Raw genomic sequence first — 16452 nt, 5'->3', positions numbered from 1 at the left:
CGTGCTTCTCTAAGTGTTGACTTAAAACTCAAAAATGAAAACGATACGTTTTTTTCTTTTGTCTGTTGTGTTTTACGTACGAAAATGAACCTTGCTTTTTCCTATTGCATTAACCAGACTTAACCAAAACAATCGAATGGTACTCTTTATGTTTATGTGATTTGTGTGACGTCAATTTAACAAATAGATTCCATGTTGCCGTGCGTCTGTTCAGTAATAGATCACAGGTGGCGTCAAAATGTGGTAAGAACTAAAAAGTGGCACACGAGGCGATAGCCGAGTGTGTCACTGATGTTCTTACCACATTTTGACGTCTTCTGTGATCTATTACTGAACAGACCCACGGCAACATGGAATCTATTTGTTTTATATAATAAAGAATTAAACTTTATTCGCATAAAAGCTGATAGCGACGTCCATCGTGCGTCTGTCCTCTAATAGATCATAGGCAAGAACCAATCAAATGATCCGTGAATAACTTGGGTTATTATATAAATATGGTATGAATACTCCGCTGGTTGTTTATGCGATGGGTCAACGAAGTCGTAGTGTTATTAATCGACTGTCAGTTAAGCCTTGATGTCAATGGCTGTGAAGACTGCAAAAATTATCACTGATTGTTTCGTTTCGATCGGTCTTAGTCTTATGTCTTAAGTGTATCGTTGGTAGAATAGTTCGGTCAGTTATTAAAGGAGGTCGGTCATTCTGTTGTTTGCTTGTTGTTGATGTCATTGATAAGTCGTTTTTATGGTGTAAGAAGTTGTAGGCATTTAGCTATGGCAAATGAAACCAAAACTGAACCCCACAAAAGACCCATAAAAGCAAGAAACGCGACCAACCACTTAATACGTGCATCCAATTGGCCTTTTTTGAAATATCAATATTCAGCTTGGCAGCGAGGCAGAGGGGACAAAAACAATAGAAACACGTTGGAATGACTGAAAAATATCGGCATATTATCCACTTTACTTTGTCCTCTAAAGCTCCCATTCAAGCTGAATTTTACTGTGTCGAAAGTGGCCTCTATGGAATTACAACTGGTCCTCTACCTCTGAAATGACGATTATGGACAATTCCTTAGCGCTTGATAGGGATCATGGGAAATGAATATCTACTTTTAGTATAAACACACTAACACACAGGTGATTATACAAAATCGCGCGCTCTCATTGGCTCGCTATCTCGGATTATCAGCCGATAATCACCTCGACGGACAAAATGGCTGCCAGTACTAGTTTTGCCACTGTAATTGAAGATGATTTCGCGTTAAAATGTTTTTTTTTCTCTTTTTTGAAATAATCACCTGTGTATTTATACTAAAACAATTATTCGCCTCAGGCTCAGTGATTATCGGTGAATATTCACCGATAATCACTTCGCCTTCGGCGAATAATTGTTAATTAAAATCCGAACCCCACTGCCTGAACTCGCAGGACTCGAACCTGGGAATGTTCAATTAACAAACCTTTCACTTAACCACTAAACTATCACATCGTTTACTGCCCGAACATGTCAATATTTTTTTCTTCCGAATGCCGCTAAGAAACAAATTTGAACAGGAGAAAATGTTGATTACCAAACCTCAAGAGAAAGCTAACCGTTTTAAAATCAAGCATTAGACTTAAAACACTATTCAGCAACTATTTTATATATACTAATTAGTGTTGGTAAATAATCGGTACAGTTGTCAGCCAGTTGATCTTTAGTAAAGTGGATGAAAACAGTACCTTTAAAGTGGGTGCTCCGGGTTCAATTCCTATCCAGGAATGCTGCTTTTACTTTGTTTTCTTTTCATCTGCTACCACAAGTCCTGGAAGAGTGTAATCTAAATTGACGATAACAGTCAATCCAGAGAAAATTAGGAATTGTCAATAAATGTCATTTCGCCGCTTAGTTAGTCGAGCGCGAGTGGAGAACAGGCACGAGAAATAATGATCTCGCGAAATAAGGAATCGAGGAGAAACGAGCGAATCCAATTTTCAAGCGGCAAAATCTTCTCGTGCGTGTCTTCTCGCGCTCGACTAAGGCTGCTCGTGGTCTAATGGGGAACGCTTCCAATTATCCGCTTTTAAGTCTTTCTTAATTTAACGGGGCACCCGCGTCTCCCACAATTGTGGGCCGGTTTCGATTCGCAGACTCGGCGTCGTATGTTCATGGGTTGAGATTGTTGGTACTCTGCTCCGAAAGTTTTCCCTAGCTCTCGTCAAAAACCAATGTTTGATCTGATTTGGGTTAATTAATTTGATTTCTATGCTCAATGTCCCTAATTAGTGCTTGAAATATGTGTAAATAGTGCAAACGAATAAAATCCGAAAAACTGATCTTTGTTTCGTGAGTTGTTAGGAGAAACACGCAAGGTAACTTGATCGCAACAACAACAACAATTTATTCAAATATTTCATGGTCGTAGCTATCGGAGGGGGGGAGGGGGGGGGGGGTGGCCGTAACTAGCGGAGGGGCAAGAGGGACAGTTGCGTAAAGAAGCCTGAAAATTTCAGGACTTCAACGACTTCTTCACGCAATTGCAAAAATTGGGTTCATAACTGCGAGGATCATAGCTTCACTTGATTTCATATCCGCAGTTCATATATGATCCATTTCATATATCATTTCATCATTGATTCATTCCTCACGGGAACATTAGAACCCACAAATGACCACCTCCCAACGTCGATGGCTTCATAGCTCAGTTGGTTAGAGCGTCGCACCGGTATCGCGAGGTCACGGGTTCAAACCTCGTCGAAGTCCTGACTTTTTCAGGCTTCTTTACGCAATTGCAAAAATTGCGTTCATGACTGCGAGGATCATAGCTTCACTTGATTTCATATCCGCAGTTCGTATATGATCCATTTCATATATCATTTCATCGTGGATCATATATAATAGCCAATCAAAGTGCGCGCATTATTGACAATTATATTTATTAAACATTACAAAGTAGAAAATGATAGTGATTTGCTGCAAATAGAATATCTAACCTTTGTAACTGACTTAATATCTTTCCTAACGACTACACGATTCTGGTTGAACCTCCACATCTGCAAAACAATAAATAAAGAAGAAATGCTTTGCATACTATAAAAGGTAAAGGATGTCAACCAAGTTAATAATATTAGTATTTATCAGAAGTGTTCTGCTCTGTTTTATCTCTTAATCTTCATCAACGTCGCTACTTTCGCTACACTATAGGGGCCCGATTAACGCTAATCCCAGAATAAAAATTAACCAAGGAGTTTATTTCTCTACTCCCAAATGCTGTTCAGGGCTGATATCCGGCAAAACTTTACATTAGAAGAAGTCAATCTTGAAAAACAGAAATAAGCAAAAAAACTTTTACCAAAAAGTTGAAAACATGAAACAAAAGTTTGCGCTAATCCTAGATTACGTTAATCGGCTTTCGAACAACCGGACCCAGTACGTTAAAAAGCTAAGCAACTTGTCTTGCGCCGTTACAAGATTGAGTCAGTTTATGGCGAACTTACATGTGGGTTGAGAGTAAGGTTAATTGGTTACCAGAAATACAATACAATAAACTTTACTTCGGCTTTCGGACTTCTACAGACGTCAAGGCTTGAAAATTGAGTACTGGCGACTAGATTTTCAGAACTGGTTGCCAGCTGGCAAATCACGTTTTGTCTGATAACCCAGGATAAACAGTAGACAACTTTTGTATTTGAATTCTTACATCATGAAATTGTTCGGAACTGGTGGCTAGAACACGACTCACCCTTCTTTCTCCATTAACATAATGTATAAATACTACTAGAAAATCGGTTTCTCTCATTGTTAATTAATAGCACAAATGTACTTCGATACTTCGATCACCACATTTACTAGGCGCCATATTGTTTCAGCGGCTTCATGGGATCGTGGGCCCACTTAAACACCGTATGCTTCTTGCCGGTGACATGAATTTTGCGCCCGGAAGACAAAGATTCCGCAAGAAGGTTAATTGAAAATTTTTAAAAATCCATCGTCAGTTGTGAATGCTGAAAACGTAGATTTAGCCATATTACCGAAGGACCTCCTCGGAACTAGCTTTATATTGATAATATATTGATAATGAACCTGGACATCGCAAAATGAGTTTGAAATCTGCATGGAACCTTCAAAAAGAAACCTGTAACCTTAACGTAAAGTGGGTTAGAGAACCTGTCCCCTCTGTTAGAAAGCGAACACCTGCAAAATTGACTGCGCAAGGTGATTAATAAATGGAGATAAACGTCGGTAGAAAAGTACGTTAAGACAAGTTCCTCTGATTCTAGAGGCTACTGAAACCGTAAACGAGCCGCTCCTTTTATTTGTCTCAGTCGGAGACTGGTACGAGCATTGTGGTTGTGTGGGTGCCTAGGCCAAGCAATTGTCGTATTGCGTTAACCTCGCTAAGTTGCTTGCCACGCAAGCAACTACGTTTTGGAGAGGTGAAAAGCAAGGATAAAGGACCCATGTTTGCCTTGCTATGGAAAACACCGACTGTGCTTCGCTCCATTTCAAATAACCTTAAAGAACACCATCACCAAACTAAAGACAAAGCCGAAAACAACAATGGCTTTAGAGATCTTTCTTGTGTGCTATGTAATAATTATGACTTTCCTTGCATGCAAAGTTGGCGACTAAAATTTATGATCTGGCGACCAAATTTTCCTCATTAGTCGCCAGCTGGCACCTGAGCGAAAACGTTAATTTCAAGCCCTGGACGTGGAACTTATTTACAGATAAAAAATAAAAAAGCTAAAAATCCTAGTAGGTTCACAAATTTGTAAGAATTTATACTAAACGTAAAAAATGTAAATGAAGTTGCGTAATACAATCCAAACCTAGACAATGAGATATAATAAGTTAAAGGTAAAAGGCAAGAATGCGCATAAGGCGAAATTATAACGATCCGTTGCAAAGAACTTAACAGGCCATTTCCGAGTTCATGTCTGCCTCCTCTTCAAAGCGAGTCTAAGTGGGAAGTTTTTGTGATGGTAATTAGTTCTACTTTACATATGAATGAAAAGTAATTTTCATAACAAGAACTTCGCACTTAGACTCGCTTTGAAGAGGAGGCAGACATGAACTCGGAAATGGCCTATTATATACAAAACAAAATCATGCGTCCCGTTTGCCGAGAAGGCTCAATGCCGTAAGATAGAGCTAACTACACAAGCAGGATACGGGACTATATTTAGTTACTCACGGGTTTCACGCCGAAGCGATCATCAGACTAAAAGCTAAATACCAATGTTCTACTCTACTTAATGGTACTACCGCGGAGGCTCTTGTTCTGGTTGGCTGCGTAGAATTCGTTTTCGTGCCTGCATTTGGTTACTAATTCAGAAAGTTTATTCAGCCAAACAAAGGTTGCATTTAAAAGGGTAGCCATTATATGAGCGTGCGTGTTTCACAATGCCCCATTTGATTTAGAAATCAGTGTTGTTAATTTTAAGCTCTCAAATGCGTTTGGAAAGCGCGGTGCTATTTGATTGTTTGGCATTGATAAAGGACGAATTATGGTTGTTATAGCGCGTCTTAAATTCCTGCTCAGTCATTCCGATGTATGTTTTTTCATCACCGGACGATGGTTGAGTGAGCGTAGCGCGATAAACTATGCACTCAAAAAGGCAATAAAAAGATGGTGTCACCGTGCTAGTTTTCGTGCTGCATGCCCTTTGTTCTAAGTACAAAAAAAAGCAAGGTGACACAAACACCAACCCGGTGTGGCCAGCACATCACGCATGCGCACAACCATATCACCCAGTAAACAAGCAGCCATGGACAGCTGTTAGATACTGGGCGGGTGTCTTAGACACCCCTTTACGTTGCAGCTCCACACAACAAATGTGCTAAGCTGGGTTGGGAACAGCACAGCCGTTCTCCCACGGCATGCGTGTTGGAAGGTCGATCACCAAAAGAGACCAGTGTGTCACGTAATTTTAAAGTACAACAAAAAAGCAAGATGACACAAACACCAACCCGGTTAGTGTTTGTGTCACCTTGCAGAACGAAAACAAGCAGGATGACACCATCTTTTTATTGCCTTTTATCGTGTCCTGTGTAGGAATATCAATTGTACCAAGTTTGACCAAAATCTGGATAGTACGTCATTTGCAAGGGAATTACCTTACGGACCCTACTTTTTAGTCAGTCATGTGGTCAATGGTCAGAATGTCACGCAAGGCTCGAAACCCCACTTCGACACAATTTCCATTTAACGTGCAAAAACAGAGTAAAGCTATCGAGAAGGCAACTCTGGACTGGGACATAGGACCTTATGTTGTATATCTTCATGCTGTGGACATCATTAATCAGTTAAGTTTAGCCCTGCTCTCGAAAAACAAAACGAATACTCCATCCAAAAAGAAGAAACAAAACAATTTCACCTGGAGAACGAAAAGCCTGTCAGGTTTGCGCCAAGTTTTATCGGGCTGACGACATATAATTACGTCAAACCGCCCGTCCACTTAATCATTTCAGTCTTGCCTTATCCATTTGACATTGCACTGAATGACTTGCCCGGCCATTAAACCATTTGCCGTTGAGTTACGTCGTCCGTCGATTAGTTGAACTGTTCCTTCTTTAACTGAACCGTTTCAGTCTTGTCTTGTCCATTTGACATTGCCCTGAATCACTTGCCCGGCCATTAAACCATTTGCCGTTGAGTTAAGTCGTCCGTCGATTAGTTGAACTGTTTCTTCTTAGTAAACGGTTTTAGTCTTCTCTTGTCCATTTGACATTGCCCTGAATCACTTGCCCGGCCATTAAACCATCTGCCGTTGAGTTAAGTCGTCCGTCGATTAGTTCAACTGTTCCTTCTTTAACTGAACCGTTTCAGTCTTGTCTTGTCCATTTGACATTGCCCTGAATCACTTGCCCGGCCATTAAACCATTTGCCGTTGAGTTAAGTCGTCCGTCGATTAGTTGAACTGTTCCTTCTTTAACTAAACCATTTCAGTCGATTGCCCGTCTCTTAAGCCATTAGACGCTGAGTTAAGGACGGTGCCTACTATTGTTAGTGCGCATACGTTCTGCGCATCTCGAGATACTCGGATTTCCATTCTCGTCACCAGAGCCTTGGATCGACCCAAGGCTCTAGGAAACTATAGGTATGAGAACATAGCCAAGAATTGGCTATTAAAACCTTACGGCGCCTGCTCACTCCTCGTGCTGACACGAATGCACCAATTAGAGACGCTTTTGATTGTTCTTCACGAAAACCAATGAGAACACACTTCTCAGAGTTCCCCCGAGCTCTTCTCTTTCTCAGTCAACAGAAGAGCTCTGGATGGGGTCGAGATTGCTCGGATTTCCTATGGGTGATGCTTACTAATACAGGCATATTTTTGCGCGGTTTAAAACTATTCGAAGAAAGTAGATCTTGGTAAGTACTCTTGGTATCCAAAAAGAAAATTGGGAGTAACCAAGCATTTTTGAGAGATAATTATGCTTCAATTTGAGAAAGAACGCCATACATTGCTTTGTATTTTAAAGCTTTTTTACATATAGTATTCATGAATTACCTTCGAAAAATGCGTGGTTACCCCCAATTTTCTTTTTGGATTTCAATAACACTTGTTAAGATCTACATTTGTTACATAATCACACACCGGACAAAATATGTTTAATTAGTAGGCACCGCCCTTAGGTCATTTGTCAATTAGATGTATAGATAGATGTATAGTCAATGGTGTGCTTCCTAAATGACGGGACTATATCTCTCGCTAATTAAATCAGGTAGAAAAAAAACAGCTTGAAACTCTAAACGTAAAATTCACACACTGAATGAAACGCAAATTGCTGTCGCTGAGTCCCAAGTGATACAATGGGTCATTTGTTACCAAGATTGAATGACGGAAAAAAATTGGCTAACTTGTTTGCTAAATAACGGGACTGTACATAGTAGCTGACGCAAAAGGAAGTTTAAACGAAATATGGCGTGAAATTTAAACAATGAATAAATTCCGAGACACCAAGTATTACAAGGGTCTTCACAAACTGTGAGCCGGCAAACCTCGCCAGCAAAGCATGCATGTTCGCCTCAAAATTTCCCGAAAGACGGTTGAAATACTATGCCTAGCTTTACGAAAATTAAAAAGTACAATAATAAGAGATTTGAATTTTATAAGAATTAGGTTAACGCGACAATCATACATGAGCTCCACAGCAAAATCTTCAAGTCAGAGAAAAACTCCAGTGCACATTTTGTCACGCAAATAATCACGCAATTGTGTATGCATCCTCGCTATTTCGAGTTCATGTGTGCCTCCTCTTCAAAGCTCTTGAGTCTAAATGCGAACTTTTTGTGATTTGTGATGGTGATTAGTTCTACTTTACATATCAATGGAAACTACTTTTCATAAGAAAAACTTTGCACTTACACTCGCTTTGAAGAGGAGGCATGAACTGAGAAATGGCCTATTAAAATGTCAATCAGGCTTCACTCTGCGAGCAAACTAAGGAAATCAGCGACTTAGCTTTCCAGAGATATCATTGCTGAAAGAAGCGACATGATAGTTCCCAGAATAGGCAACGCGGTGTATTTTCAAAGTACGAACGTTTCGATGTTTATAATGGTTAGTTTATAGTGGAATAGCCTTCGGAATTAACTTTTTCAACACAAATGTTTCCAAGGAAACGTTGCCAATGCGTTGAAAAACTTTGGAAAATCTGTGAAACATTGAACAAAATTGCTAACAATCGATGAGAAACGTAAATGCGTTAGGAATCATTGGCGGCCTCACCGCCAAAAATTAGCCGGTGTCAGGCTCCCAGATAGTCGGGAAAGCCTCGACCCAAGCCCCCTCTCCGCTCGTTTTTCGCACGGAGTTTTTTCTCCCTATCTGGGAGCCTGGCACGGGCTACCAAAATTACAAGCAATGAAATGAAATGCAACAGAGAAAACAGAAATAGTTTAGTGATGGTTTGCCAAACGAAATAGGTGGGTTTTGAAATGAAACTGTCGAAATACAAGAGGTTAAGTGTTTTTTGTGAAGCGGTTTAGTCAAAATTGAAATGGTTTAGATTGTTTTCAAATGGTTCAGACGCCGATTTTAAAACGGAACAGACTAATTTAAATTGGTTTATTCAACTAAGAATCCATTCGTCGAAGAAAAGTGAAATGATCAGGTCTGACAACGTATGATCTTGTGCCCCGTAGTAGAATGGTTTACTCAAAGAAGGCGGCACGATTCCGCTAACTGACAAATGAATTAAGGAGGGGGTACACCTGAAAGCCGTTTTTACACCGCTTAAGGACGTTCGCGCCCATTGCTACTGCGCATCTTTTCGCACATGTCACGCACATGTCACGCACACGTCATGCATCGTAGACCACGCAGGTAAACACGATGCTAACATGGAACATGAAAGTATGTGGCATCATGGGATAGCTGTGGACCCAGGTCTTCTCGGAAATGTCACGCAATGGCGTGACAGTGCGAATAAACAATCGCTTTGAGAACCTCGCAGCGATTTTACTCTCTTGAATGCTCGGTGACCTCCATTTTTCTTTCCGTAGACCACTTCCTTTCTTGATTTTGTCCACTTAAACAGAAAACAAAAAAAATCTGTACGTGAGAAGTTACAAATATTTGGCCTTTTATGCTCTCGTGCGACCGAAGTTTTCTTTCTTACACTAATATGTATCGTTTTTCAAGGTGTATTTTACCCTAGAAAAAGACATCAGCTGCAAAGGTTAATTTAGTTATATTAGTTGTGTTGAACTGAGTACGTTTACCTGATCTAAATTTCACTCATGTAGCTTTTTTATCGCTGACAGTCGTAAGCTAAGTTCGTCTTAAAGTAACGCAATCTTCTAAAAATGCACCTCATGATCTCGAAAACGAGCACGGTGACCCCCCTTTTTTTTTGCCTTTTTGGCAAAAGTAGATCATTACCTTTCTGCGTGACAAGTTTAAAAAAAATCTGTACGTGGGAACGTTTTGGGCGCGAACGTCCTTAAAATCGGTTTCATGGAAATATCTCGTTCGCGTCTCAAGCAATACAAAAACCCTATGCTCATTTCACAAATCACAGGGGCACGCAACGAATCTGTTCCTCACAATATCTGTTTCCCGGAGGAATCTTGCTGGCTGGCAAAAATACAGGTGTTTCGATGAGCTGGCTGGGAAATGTTGTTATTGATGGAGGTTTTGCCTGGGAATTATTGACTTTTCTAGGATTTCAACCCGAGCTGGCTGTAGAACTTCTGAAGACTGAGGACGACTAAAAAAAAAAAAAAAAAGAACCTCTTTCCTCTGTTTTGTCCCAGTTTTGTCGCTTTTGTTCGGTCGTTTCGGATCGAGGGATTTGAAAGCGCGCGGAATTCCTGGCTGGGAAATAAATGTGATCAGCTGGCTGGGAAACCAACCAATTTTATCTAGCTGGCTGGGAAATTTCTTGTGTGCCTTGCTGGGAAAAAGGAACAGATAATGTTTTCCCAGCAACACTGAAAAACACCTGAAAATGCCTTAATAACATTTATTTTCATTAACTGGGGTATAATAAACCATTTTACAACAAATTGGTCATTGGGTGCCCCTGAAATCAATGTTTTGGGGTGTTTTATAAATTTTTTGGTGATTTTTAGGTATATTTCAGAGGAGATAGATTTTCACAAAAGAGTAGTAAAATTTGGAGAAATAACAAATAGATATGATTTGATGTAGTTTAAAATTAGAATTTGAAGTAAAAAAATTGATATATGGACACCGAAACAGTCCCTTACCAACCTGGTGTGCTATTGCATGGGTTGGGGGCAACTGTCTGTTGGTGTTCCAAAAATAATTTTCCTTCTTTTATCCCTTCTTTAAACCTCTTATATTGCCATTAAAATTCATCTGTACCCCAACCTTAACTCGCCGGCAAATGTCAAGTGTCAAGTGGTTTAATGGCCGGGCAAGTGATTCAGGGCAATGTCAAATGGACACGACAAGACTGAAACGGTTTAGTTAAGGAAGGAACAGTTCAACTAATCGACGGACGACTTAACTCAACGGCAAATGGTTTAATGGCCGGGCAAGTGATTCAGGGCAATGTCAAATGGACAAGACAAGACTGAAACGGTTTACTAAGAAGGAACAGTTCAACTAATCGACGGACGACTTAACTCAACGGCAAATGGTTTAATGGCCGGGCAAGTGATTCAGGGCAATGTCAAATGGACAAGACAAGACTGAAACGGTTTACTAAGAAGGAACAGTTCAACTAATCGACGGACGACTTAACTCAACGGCAAATGGTTTAATGGCCGGGCAAGTGATTCAGGGCAATGTCAAATGGACAAGACAAGACTGAAATGATTAAGTCGACGGGCGGTTTGACGTAAATATACGTCGTCAGCCCGATAAAACGTGGCACAAACCTGACAGGCTTTTTGTTCTCCAGGTGAAAATGTTTTCTTCCTTCTTTTTGGATGGAGCATTCTTTTTGCTTTTCGAGAGCGGGGCTAAACGCAGGGGCACCCAACGACCAATTTGTTGTAAAATGGTTTATTATACCCCAGTTAATGAAACTAAATGTTATTAAGGCATTTTCAGGTGATTTTGAGTGTTGCTGGGAAAACATTATCTGTTCCTTTTTCCCAGCAAGACACACAAGAAATTTCCCAGCCAGCTGGATAAAATTGGTTGGTTTCCCAGCCAGCTGATCAAATTTATTTCCCAGCCAGGAATTCCGCGCGCTTTCAAATCCCTCGATCCGAAACGACCAAACAAAAGCGACAAAACCGGGACAAAACAGGTTTTTTCCGCAAGCGCAATCACTCTGACCAGCCGTCGTATGTTTGTGACTACTCTCTGGGAGAGGAAAGGGGGGTTTTTTTTTTTTTTTTTAGTCGTCCTCAGTCTTCAGAGTTTCTACAGCCAGCTCGGGTTGAAATGCTAGAAAAAGTCAGTAATTCCCAGGCAAAACCTCTATCAATAACAAAATTTCCCAGCCAGCTCATCGAAACACCTGTATTTTGGCCAGCCAGCAAGATTCGTCTGGGGAACAGATAAAGTGAGGAACAGATTCGTTGGGTGCCCCTGTAAACGTAACTGATTAATGATGTCCACAGCATGAAGATATACAACATAAGGTCCTATGTCCCAGTTCAGAGTTGTCTTCTCGATAGCTTTACTCTGTTTTTGTACGTGAAATGGAAACTGTGTCGAAGTGGGGTTTCGTAAAGAACGTTGTCTCCTTCGAAGCCGTATTTCGGGATGTCACACAACGAGCTTTGCGTGACATTGTGACCATTGACCACATGACTGACTAAAAAGAAGGGTCCGTAGGGTAATTCCCTTGAAAAGAACGTACCATCCAGATTTTGGTCAAACTTGGCAAAATTGATATTCCTACACAGGACACTAAAAAAGGCAATAAAAAGATGGTGTCACCGTGCTAGTTTTCGTGCTGCATGCATTTTGTTCTAAGTAAAAAAAAAAAGCAAGGTGACACAAACACCAACCCGGTGTGGCCAGCACATCACGCATGCGCACAACCATATCGCCCAGTAAACAAGCACCCATGGACAGCTGTTAGATACTGGGCGGGTGTCTTAGACAACCCTTTACGTTGCAGCTCCACACAACAAATGTGCTAAGCTGGGTTGGGAACAGCACAGCCGTTCTCCCACGGCATGCGTGTGGGAAGGTCGATCACAAAAGAGACCAGTGTGTCACGTAATTTTTAAGTACAACAAAAAAGCAAGGTGACACAAACACCAACCCGGTTAGTGTTTGTGTTACTTTGCAGAACGAAAACAAGCAGGATGACATCATCTTTTTATTGCCTTTTATCGTGTCCTGTGTAGGAATATCAATTGTACCAAGTTTGACCAAAATCTGGATAGTACGTCATTTGCAAGGGAATTACCTTACGGACCCTACTTTTTAGTCAGTCATGTGGTCAATGGTCAGAATGTCACGCAAGGCTCGTTGTGTGACATCCCGAAAGACTGCTTCGAAGGTGACAACGTTCTTTACGAAACCCCACTTCGACACAATTTCCATTTAACGTGCAAAAACAGAGTAAAGCTATCGAGAAGGCAACTCTGAACTGGGAAATAGGACCTTATGTTGTATATCTTCATGCTGTGGACATCATTAATCAGTTACGTTTAGCCCCGCTCTCGAAAAACAAAAAGAATGCTCCATCCAAAAAGAAGGAAGAAAACATTTTCACCTGGAGAACAAAAAGCCTGTCAGGTTTGTACCACGTTTTATCGGGTTGACGACGTATATTTACGTCAAACCGCCCGTCGACTTAATCATTTCAGTCTTGTCTTGTCCATTTGACATTGCACTGAATGGCTTGCCCGGCCATTAAACCATTTGCCGTTGAGTTAAGTCGTCCGTCGATTAGTTGAACTGCCTCTTCTTAGTAAACCGTTTCAGTCTTGTCTTGTCCATTTGACATTGCCCTGAATCACTTGCCCGGCCATTAAACCATTTGCCGTTGAGTTAAGTCGTCCGTCGATTAGTTGAACTGTTCCTTCTTTAACTAAACCATTTCAGTCGATTGCCTGTCTCTTAAGGCATTAGACGCTGAGTTTAGGACGGTGCCTACTATTGTTAGTGCGCATACGTTCTGCGCATCTCGAGATACTCGGATTTCCATTCTCGTCACCAGAGCCTTGGATCGACCCAAGGCTCTAGGAAACTCTAGGTAGGAGAACATGCGCCGTAGGGTTTTTATAGCCAAGAATTGGCTATTTGAACCTCACAGCGCCTGCTCACTCCTCGTGCTAACATGAATGCACCAATTAGAGACGCTTTTGATTGTTCTTCACGAAAACCAATGAGAACACACTTTGTTTCAGAGTTCCCCAGAGCTCCTCTTTCCCTCAGTCAACAGAAGAGCTCTGGGGTCGAGATTGCTCGGATTTCCTATGGGTGATGCTTACTAATGCAGGGTATTTTTGCGCGGTTTAAAACTATTCGAAGAAAGTAGATCTTGGTAATTACTCTTGGTATCCAAAAAGAAAATTGGGGGTAACCATGCATTTTTGAAAGATAATTATGCTTCAATTTGACAAAGAACGCCATACATTGCTTTGTATTTTAAAGCTTTTTACAAATAGTATTCATGAATTATCTTTGAAAAATGCGTGGTTACCCCCAATTTTCTTTTTGGATTTCAATAACACTTGTTAAGATCTACATTTGCTACATAATCACACACCAGACAAAAATATCTTTAATTAGTAGGCACCGTCCTTAGGTCATTTGTCAATTACATGTATAGATAGATGTATAGTCAATGGTGGGCTTCCTAAATGACGGGACTATATCTCTCGCTAATTAAATCAGGTAGAAAAAAAACAGCTTAAAACTCTAAGTGTAAAATTCACACACTGAATGAAACGCAAAGTGTTGTCGTGGAGTCCCAAGTGATACAATGAGTCATTTGTTACCAAGATTGAATGACGGAAAAAAATTGGCTAACTTGTTTGCTAAATAACGGGACTGTACATTGTAGCTGGCGCAAAAGGAAGTTGAAACGAAAATATGGCGTGAAATTTAAACACTGAATAAATTCCGAGACACCAAGTATTACAAGGGTCTTTACAAACTGTGAGCCGGCAAACCTCGCCAGCAAAGCATGCATGTTCGCCTCAAAATTTCCCCAAAAGACGGTTGAAATACTATGCCTAGCTTTACGAAAGTTAAAAAGTACAATAATAAGAGATTTGAATTTTATAAGAATTAGGTTAACGCGACAATCATGCATGAGCGCCACAGCAAAATCTTCAAGTTAGAGAAAACTCCAGTGCACATTTTGTCACGCAAATAATCAGGCAATTGTGTATGCATCCTCGCTTCAACTTTTTGGAATTTCCGAGTTCATGTGTGCCTCCTCTTCAAAGCTCTAGAGTCTAAATGCGAACTTTTTGTGATTTGTGATGGTGATTAGTTCTACTTTACATATCAATGGAAACTACTTTTCACTTTGCACTTACACTCGCTTTGAAGAGGAGGCATGAACTGAGAAATGGCCTATTAAAATGTCAATCAGGCTTCACTTTGCGAGCAAACTAAGGAAATCAGCGACTTAGCTTTCCAGAGATATCATTGCTGAAAGAAGCGACACGATAGTTCCCAGAATACGCAACGCGGTGTATTTTCAAAGTACGAACGTTTCGAAGTTTATAATGGCCAGTTTATAGTGGAATAGCCTTCGGAATTACCTTTTTCAACACAAATGTTTCCAAGGAAACGTTGCGAATGCGTTAAAAAACTTAAGAAAATCTGTGAAACATTGAACAAAATTGCTAACAATCGATGAGAAACGTAAATGCGTTCGAAATCATTGGCGGCCTCACCGCCAAAAATTAGCCTGTGTCAGGCTCCCAGATAGTCGGGAAAGCCTCGACCAAAGCCCCGTCTCCGCTCGTTTTTTGTACGCAGTTTTTTCTCCCTATCTGGGAGTTTGGCACAGGCTACCCAAAATACAAGCAATGAAATGAAATGCAACAGAGAAAACAGAAATAGTTTAGTGATGGTTTGCCAAACGAAATAGGTGAGTTTTCAAATGAAACTGTCGAAATACAAAAGGTAAAAGTGTTTTTTTGTGAAGCGGTTTAGTCAAAATTGAAATGGTTTAGATTGTTTTCAAATGGTTCAGACGCCGATTTTAAAACGGAACAGACTAATTTAAATTGGTTTATTCAACTAAGAATCCATTCGTCGAAGAAAAGTGAAATGATCAGGTCTGACAACATATGATCTTGTGCCCCGTAGCAGAGTGGTTTACTCAAAGAAGGCGGCACGATTCCGCTAACTGACAAATGAATTAAGGAGGGGGTACACCTGAAAGCCGTTTTCACACCGCTTAAAATCGGTTTCATGGAAATATCTCGTTCGCGTCTCAAGCAACACAAAAACCCAATGCTCATTTCACAAATCAATGTTTTGGGGTGTTTTGTAAATTTTTTGGTGATTTTTAGGTATATTTCAGAGGAGATAGATTTTCACAAAAGAGTAGTAAAATTTGGAGAAATAACTAATAGATATGATTTGATGTAGTTTAAAATTAGAATTTGAAGTAAAAAATTGATATATGGACACCGAAACAGTCCCTTACCAACCTGGTGTGCTATTGCATGGGTTGGGGGCAACTGTCTGTTGGTGTTCCAAAAATAATTTTCCTTCTTTTATCCCTTCTTTAAACCTCTTATATTGCCATTAAAATTCACCTGTACCCCAACCTTAACACACCGGCAAATGTCAAGTGTCAAGTGGTTTAATGGCCGGACAAGTGATTCAGGGCAATGTCAAATGGACACGACAAGACTGAAACGGTTTAGTTAAAGAAGGAACAGTTCAACTAATCGACGGACGACTTAACTCAACGGCAAATGGTTTAATGGCCGGGAAAGTGATTCAGGGCAATGTCAAATGGACAAGGCAAGACTGAAACGGTTTACTAAGAAGGAACAGTTCAACTAATCGACGGACGAGTTAACTCAACGGCAAATGGTTTAATGGC

At 40.5% G+C, this 16452-nt stretch overlaps 1 protein-coding gene across 2 annotated transcripts in view; it reads left to right on the top strand.

Annotated features, from left to right (window-relative positions):
• The window catches only part of LOC137970569 (large ribosomal subunit protein mL62-like), a 15209-nt gene extending 14494 nt beyond the window's left edge, over positions 1 to 715 (top strand). For both annotated transcript variants that reach the window (XM_068817094.1, XM_068817093.1), the window contains exon 6: positions 1 to 715. This exon is cut by the window's left edge and continues 401 nt beyond it. The gene's annotated coding sequence lies outside the window, so the exon portion shown is untranslated.
• Positions 716 to 16452: the final 15737 nt, after the last annotated feature.

This window comes from Montipora foliosa, chromosome 9 (genome assembly GCF_036669935.1).
Source record: "Montipora foliosa isolate CH-2021 chromosome 9, ASM3666993v2, whole genome shotgun sequence".
Classification (NCBI taxonomy): Eukaryota; Metazoa; Cnidaria; class Anthozoa; order Scleractinia; family Acroporidae; genus Montipora; species Montipora foliosa.
The sequence above is the reverse complement of the archived record's forward strand: the minus strand, read 5'-3'. Positions and strand labels throughout refer to the sequence as shown.